Source organism: Triticum urartu, chromosome 2A (assembly GCF_056163025.1).
Source record: "Triticum urartu cultivar PI428250 chromosome 2A, HENAU_Tu73, whole genome shotgun sequence".
Classification (NCBI taxonomy): Eukaryota; Viridiplantae; Streptophyta; class Magnoliopsida; order Poales; family Poaceae; genus Triticum; species Triticum urartu.
In genome coordinates, this window is record NC_141874.1 from 553,845,759 (window position 1) to 553,854,035 (window position 8,277).

Below are 8,277 nucleotides of genomic sequence, written 5' to 3' on the forward strand. Positions count from 1 at the left end.
TGGTAAACCGTGTGAAACCCTATTAGGTGCTTATAGCGTTGGTTACAAGCATAATGATAGGAAACGCTAACACTCCCATTCGCTCCTTTTCTACTGGGTCGTCCCATTTAATATTGCTTCTACACGAGAAACCTAAAACCGTTTTCTGAAGTTTATAGAAGCTGTTGACCGTTTTTATGATACCTCTTCTAGCTTCTCATTGGGTTTTATTGTGTTGTTTGCTTCTTTTTTTCTTTTTTGACTTTTTTCATTTTTAAATTCAATGACTTCTATTGTGAGCAATTTTCAATTTATTTTTTCAAATTTGCATAGTCTTTTCATATATTTGAATGTCTTTCAAAAAATTTGAATCCAAGATTTTTTAATTCAGAATCTTTTTTCCGAATACGCGGTCTTTTGTAGACTTTGCAAAGTTTTTTCAAAATCGTGAGCATTTTTAAAATTCGTCGACTTTTCCAAACTCGTAAGTTGTAAACATTTTTCAAATCCAAATTTTTACAAATTGTGAACAACTACCAAATTCATTTTTTTAAATGCATGAACATTTATTTAATTAGTGAACATTTTTCAAGTTGGTGAACTTTTTCCAAATGCATAAACATTTTTTGGGTTCGTGCAACTTTTTCAAGTTCACAAACATATTTTGAATTCATGAGTACTTTCTGAATTCGTGTGAAAAATTACAAATATAAATAAATTTGCAAACATTTTTTAAAAATGTAAACTTTTTCATATTCCTATTTTTTTCAAATTCGTGATAAATTTGCTAATTGCACAATATTTTTTATCTATACAACCATATTCTGGTTTTTATTCGACCACAAAGGGTAGCAGTTAAAAGCCCCGAAATAAATGAGCAAGCGTACAGAACCGGCTAGCATCGTGCACGTGCATTATTGGGCCTCGGCCAGCTCGGGAGCTCTCCCATGTACCCCCGAGCGCCTAGGGCTGCTACATGGGCGGACCCATTTCACTTTCTTGCCCTTTCCACGCTTTTTTAGGACATTCCCTAAATCGATTTGTCACACATTTTGAGAAGGTATTAGAACCTTCCCTGAATCAAAAAGCTTTATCCGTGAGCTATGCTAAAATTTAAATTTTAGAAGGTCCTTTATTGCTCATTGTAGTAAGGAACATATGAAATGTATACTGACTACAATAACAAATGGATTAAAAGCTTTACCCGTGAGGTATGCTAATGTAGTATCAGAATCTGCAATACTATGGTGTCGTGGAGGAGCTATGTATATATGCCAGGGGGCCAGTCCCCCCCACCCCCCCACACACACACACACAAAGAAAAGCCAGTGGAAGAAGTGTAAAGGAGAAAAAAATTAGAAGGGCGAGATGTGTTTAAATATGGGAGCATGTTAAATTTTAGTGCATAACATCTGAAGTGTTATTATGTCAGGTAAAGTGGGATTGTTACTTTAGTCCAATTTATGTCAGACTTCATAATCATGAATTGTTTGCATGTTAGCTTTGCTATCATATGGAGTTTTTGTCTGAGGATTAGACTGGTAATTATTTATTATTTCTTTTGAAAAAAGCAGAAATAAGTGTATTTATTAATTGTACAATGTGGAGTGTAGACCCAGATTATCGACACTACCTACATCTTATAGCTTATTGTACTCCCTCTCTTGAAGTACATGCTTTTTCATGGGCATGTGGGATATTTACTACTACATTTAGTGATAATCTGATTACAACTAACTATAAGATAGGTTTTACCCTCTTGTAGATGGTGGAGGGTTTCCAAGTGTTATTATGGGTATGGTGGCAAAATAAATGATATGTTTCGAAACTTTTTGTATTATATTAGTAATGAGTAAAGTGAGGCATTTAAAGTTTGCTTCCATTTATGTGGAAAGATAGCACAACCATCATAAGTTCATGAACAAGGTATTTTGTGCTATGTCGTGATGGCGTTTTGCTATAGTTCGAGCCATAAGCATCACCATTTCTTGGCAATAGTACAAGCTACAAACAGATATACCCAGAAACATAGGATACAACATAAGTATGCATACGGTGGAAAGAGAGGTTCTTTCCCCATCTATGTGGTGGCAATCCTTCTTCCGGGCAAAGATATACCCAAAAACATACGATGATGGCAAGAGTGGAGTGTAAGCCAATCTGGCAGCCACAACTTTGCCCGGAAGAAGGATTGCCACCACATAGCTTTGCATGCAAAGAGAAAAGAGATTGCGGGGTAATCTAAACGACTATAATTGACATGCGACATGGTCTAAACCCGAATGTGCCCATCAGATTTGTATCAGTTTATGAGACCACCCGATTGTAAATGCTTACATATGTTCCAAAAGAATTGATAAATGTATGAGCACATTAAAAACTTGATTAAATTAATGATAATAGCGCACACCATTAGTAATTGACGACACTTGGGCTTTGGTTTATCTAATCTAGTATGGTGTAGGAACTTACCCAGAAACTGGTGGAATTTAGTCTATTTTGGGCAGCCTAATAACTATTTCAGAAATTCCTAATAAATCTTAAAGGCCCACTTAGCCCATTTGTGCAAGGTAAGGGATACTACTAAAGTTTAGTCCCACATTGCTAGTTTAGTGGGAGTTGGACCTCCTTATAAGAGAGGTTCTTTCCCCACTTGTACGAGCATGAGAACAAGAGGGATATCCACGCGCACTCCTCCTCCGCCGCCCGCCTCGCCACGCCACGCCTCGTCGCGCCGCGCCGCGGGTTGCGGGAATGAGCCGAGCCGACACCAGAACCTCTTCCTCCTCTCGCCACAAGTTCCTGAGCACTGCGCTGCTGCTACGATCTTCCCCATCCCGTCTTGCGGCGTGCACCGCAGGTCGGGACAGTAGGCCTCCGAAACCGCACCTTTTGAGTCCTGTACGGGAGAAAGATGATAAGGTTTTTGGGGAGCGCTCTGCGCGACTACTGGCTTCTTCATCACGGACTCCGACGACTACTTCCCCGAGTCCAGTGCTTCTGCTGCTGTTGTCCCGTATGTGTTCTTCTTCTTTCTGTCAGATGTCCTGCCACAGTTTCTCGTACTAGTTCTTGCCCTACATGTGTTAGGTTCTACTTCATATATGCATATGCTATTTACTTTCTCTCCGTCAGATTGCATGACTTGCTTTATCGCAGCTATATTAGTCATGCTTTATCTAATATTTCTATTAATAAAATCATTTGGTAAATTGCTCATATTTCCAACAATCCAAAAACCTTATCATAGGCAATTTACCCCGAGTGGTTTTGCTGCTTCCATGAGACCTCCTATGTTTGAGGGTATCCACTATAAGAGGTGGCGTGTCAGAGCAGTCTTATGGTTTCAAACCATGAGTTGCTATGACGGCACTCTCGGCAAACCTGAAGGAGAGCTTGATGCTCAACAGGCACAAGCTTTTCAGAAAATGGATACTCTATTTAAGGCCGCTCTCTTGAGTGTCCTTGGTGAGAACATAGTTGATGCTTATATGTCAATTGATAATGGAAAAGATATGTGGGATGCACTCGAGGCCAAGTTTGGGGTCTCGGATGCTGGCACTGAGTTGTACATCATGGAGCAATTCTATGATTACAGGATGACTGAAGAGCGCTCCGTGGTTGAGCAAGCTCATGAGATACAGTCATTTGCTAGAGAACCTGAGCACTTCAGTTGTATGCTACCGGACAAGTTTGTTGCCGGAGGTATCATCACTAAGCTTCGTCCTTCATGGAGGAACTTTTCTACCTTGCTGAAGCATAAGAGGCAGGAGTTTTCCGTCCCGGATCTCATTGGCACTCTTGATGTGGAAGAAAAGGCGAGAGCAAAGGACACATGTGCTCGAGGTATTGAGGGAGGATCTAGTGCCAATGTGGTACAGAAGCAGAACTTCCAGCCCCACAAGTTCAAGAACAAGGGCAAGTTTGATGGAAAAGCAAAGTTTGATGGGAAGAACAAGGCTGTGCAACACACGAACTTCAAGAAGAAGAATGGCAAGAAGAAAGGTGCTTGTCATGTGTGTGGGGATCCTGATCATTAGGCTCCTAGTTGCCCTAATCGCTATGACAAGCGTCATCCTGGGAAAGGCGGCAAGACCGCTAATATTGTCATTGGAGACACTAACATGAAGGATGCTGGGTATGGTATATTTCCCACTATTCTTTCAGTATGTCATTCTCCTGACTGGTTGATTGACACGGGTGCTAATGTGCATGTATGCGGTGATATTTCCATGTTCTCGTCTTATCAGACCGCAAGGACTTCAACCGTGCTGAGGGCAACGGTTCAAGTGCTTCTGTTCGTGGTGTTGGCACGGTCGATCTGAAGTTTACTTCGGGGAAGATCGTGCGGCTGAAGAACGTGCATTATGTCCCCTCCGTCAATAAAAATCTTGTTAGCGGATCTCTTCTGTGTAGAGATGGCTACAAGCTTGTCTTTGAGTCGAATAAATTTGTAATATCCAAGTATGGAACCTTTGTTGGTAAAGGCTATGAGTCAGGAGGCTTATTTCGTTTATCCTTATCAGACGTTTGCAATAAAGTTGTTAATCATATTTGCAACTATAGTGAATCCAATGTGTGGCATTCACGTCTTTGTCATGTTAACTTTGGTTGCATGTCGCGAGTAGCAAAGTTGAACTTAATCCCTAGTTTCACCACCGTCAAGGGATCTAAGTGTCAAGTGTGTGTGCAAGCTAAGCAACCTCGTAAGTCTCACACGACTGCGGAAATAAGAAATCTTGCACCACTAGAGCTCATACATTCAGATCTATGCGAAATGAATGGTGTGTTGACAAAAGGTGGAAAGAAATATTTCATGACATTAATTGATGACTCCACTAGATACTGCCGTGTGTATCTTCTGAAATCTAAGGATGAGCCTTTGAACTTTTTCAAGATCTATAAAGCTGAAGTGGAAAACCAACTTGATCGAAAAATCAAGAGGCTTAGGTCCGACCGTGGTGGAGAGTATTTTTCCAATGAATTTGATGCTTTTTGTGCGGAACATGGTATAATCCATGAGAGGACGCCTCCCTATTCACCTCAGTCAAATGGGGTGGCCTAGAGAAAGAACCGTACTCTAACAGATTTGGTTAACGCCATGTTAGACACTTCGGGTCTCTCCAAGGCATGGTGGGGGGAGGCGATATTGACTGCATGTCATGTCCTAAACCGAGTTCCCACAAAGAACAAAAAGATAACTCCATTCGAGGAATGGGAGAAGAAAAGGTTAAAACTCTCTTATCTACGAACATGGGGTTGTTTGGCGAAAGTCAATGTTCCAATTCCAAAGAAGCGGAAGCTTGGACCAAAGACTGTGGATTGTGTTTTCCTGGGATATGCTTTTCATAACATTGGCTATAGATTTTTGGTTGTAAAATCTGAGGTACCTGACATACATGTCGGTACGATCATGGAGTCAAATGATGTGACTTTCTTTGAAGATATCTTTCCCATGAAGGATATGGCTACCTCATCTAATCAGGAGATGCCTAGTTCATCGAATCAGGAACCAATTACAATTACCGAACCTGCCATTTCGATGGAACACTTTGAAAGTACTGTGGAGGAGAACAATGAAGTTCCTACTAGGAGCAAGAGACAAAGGACTGCAAAGTCTTTTGGTGATGATTTTCTTGTGTATCTCATAGATGACACTTCCAGTTCTATTTCAGAGGCCTATGCATCTGAAGATGCTGACTACTGAAAGAAAGCGGTTCGTAGCGAGATGGATTCCATCTTGGCGAATGAAACCTGGGAGATAATTGATCGTCCTTATGGGTGCAAACCTATAGGATGCAAATGGGTATTCAAGAAGAAGCTTAGGTGATGGTACTATTGAAAAGTACAAGGCTCGGCTCGTGGCTAAGGGTTATACCCAAAAGGAAGGTGAAGACTTCTTTGATACTTACTCACCTATGGCTCGACTGACTACTATTTGAGTTCTACTTTCACTAGCTGCCTTGCATAGTCTTCTCGTTCATAAAATGGATGTTAAGACTGCTTTCCTAAATGGAGAGTTGGACGAGGAAATTTATATGGAACAACCAGATGGGTTTGTACTAGATGGTCAGAAAGGGAAAAGTGTGCAAGTTGCTGAAGTCTTTGTACGGACTTAAGCAAGCACCCAAACAGTGGCATGAGAAGTTTGAAAGAATTTTATCAGCTGCAGGCTTTGTTGTGAACTAAGCTGACAAATGTGTGTACTATCGCCATGGTGGGGGCGAGGGAGTTATCCTGTGCTTGTATGTTGATGACATACTAATTTTCGGAACAAATCTGAATGTTATTAAGGAGGTCAAGGATTTCCTATCTCGTTGTTTTGAGATGAAGGATTTAGGAGTGGTTGATGTCATTCTGAACATCAAGTTGTTGAGAGACGATGATGGTGGGATTACATTGCTTCAATCTCACTATGTGGAAAAGATCTTGAGTCGCTTTGGCTATAGTGACTGCAAGCCCTCTCCAACACCATATGATGCGAGTGTGTTACTTCGAAAGAATCGAAGAATTGCTAGAGCTCAATTGAAATATTCTCAGATTATTGGCTCGCTTATATACTTAGCAAGTGCTACAAGACCTGACATCTCTTTTGCTATTAGCAAACTGAGTCGGTTTGTCTCAAAACCAGGAGATGTGCATTGGAAAGCTCTAGAGTGAGTTTTGCGTTATTTGAAAGGCACTGCAAATTATGGAATTCACTACACCGGGCATCCAAAGGTGCTTGAAGGGTATAGTGATTCAAACTGGATCTCAGATGCTGATGAGATAAAGGCCACGAGCGGTTATGTATTCACTCGTGGAGATGGCGCTGTTTCTTGGAAGTCTTGCAAGCAGACCATTTTAACGAGGTCAACAATGGAAGCAGAACTCACAGCACTAGATACAGCTATGGTTGAAGCAGATTGGCTTCGCCGGCTCTTGAATGACTTGCCGGTGAATTCATCAAGACATGTTCAGAGAAGGTTAAAATCTGTCGGAAAATGAAAAACTCCGGAGTTATTGCGTTGGATTATATCCAAATGTCTAAAAATCTGGCAGATCCTTTTACCAAGGGTCTATCACGTAATGTGATAGATAATACATCGAGGGAGATGGGTATGAGACCCACAATATGAGTTGTTCACAGTGGTAACCTATTCTTTGTGATCGGAGATCCCGTGAATTAGATGTGGAAGACAAACTGTTGGTCAACTAAGAGGAGAGTATCCTTACTATTCACAATACCACTCCATGAAGATGCATTACTCTCCTAATCTGCATGGCAGGTTGATGTATATCTTAATGTGTTCTAAGTGGCTTATTTAAGCAGAGATGTTATCCTGCAGAATATCTTTTGAAGAACACACCTATATGAGTCTGATTGTCAAACGTCGCAATCTATGAGAGTAGGGTTCTCTCTAGTAAACTCATGAAAGGTCACGAAGTATGACGCATAAGCTCCACCCGCGGGGAAGACCCACGGTAGCCACGTATCGGTCAAAGCTTTATGTGAAGATAGATTCGCAGAAAACTTGCAGTTCAATGCCCAGTCCACTGTTCAAGTTGCTTACTAGTGTAGCATAGCGTTCTAGGTGGAAGTTCAACTTAACAGTCTCCACTGCAGTACCGGTATATAAAACAGTGTTTTAGAACCAAAGGCAAATTTCTGTGTGCCTCTAGGATCTGGTGGGGGATTGCTGGAATTTAGTCTATTTTGGGCAGCCCAATAACTATTCCAGAAATTTCTAATAAATCCTAGAGGCCCACTTAGCCCATTTGTGCAAGGCAAGGGATACTACTAAAGTTTAGTCCCACATTGCTAGTTTAGTGGGAGTTGGACCTCCTTATAAGGGAGGTTCTTTCCCCACTTGTACGAGCATGAGAACAAGAGGGATATCCATGCGCGCTCCTCCTCCGCCGCCCGCCTCGCCATGCCACGCCGCGTCGCGGGTTGCGGGAATGAGCCGAGCCGAGCCGATATCTAAATTTCTGCCACGCACTACGGGTATACGAAAGGTCACATGGAAGCTGAAAAGATTTTTGCGAAAGTGGAGTTCGAATACGAACGGTACAGCCCTTCGGCTGCTGCTGGCTGTTCGCTTCATCTCTGTCTCTTCGTTTCGCCTCCCGTCGTTGCCCTCTCGCCTCCTTCTCTTGCGCCTATAAAAGGGAGGTCGCTCCTCCCAGAGAGACGCACCAGAACCTCTTCCTCCTCTCGCCACAAGTTCCTGAGCACTGCGCAGCTGCTACGATCTTCCCCATCCCGTCTTGCGGCGTGCATCGCAGGTCGGGACAGTTGGCCTCCAAAACCGCACC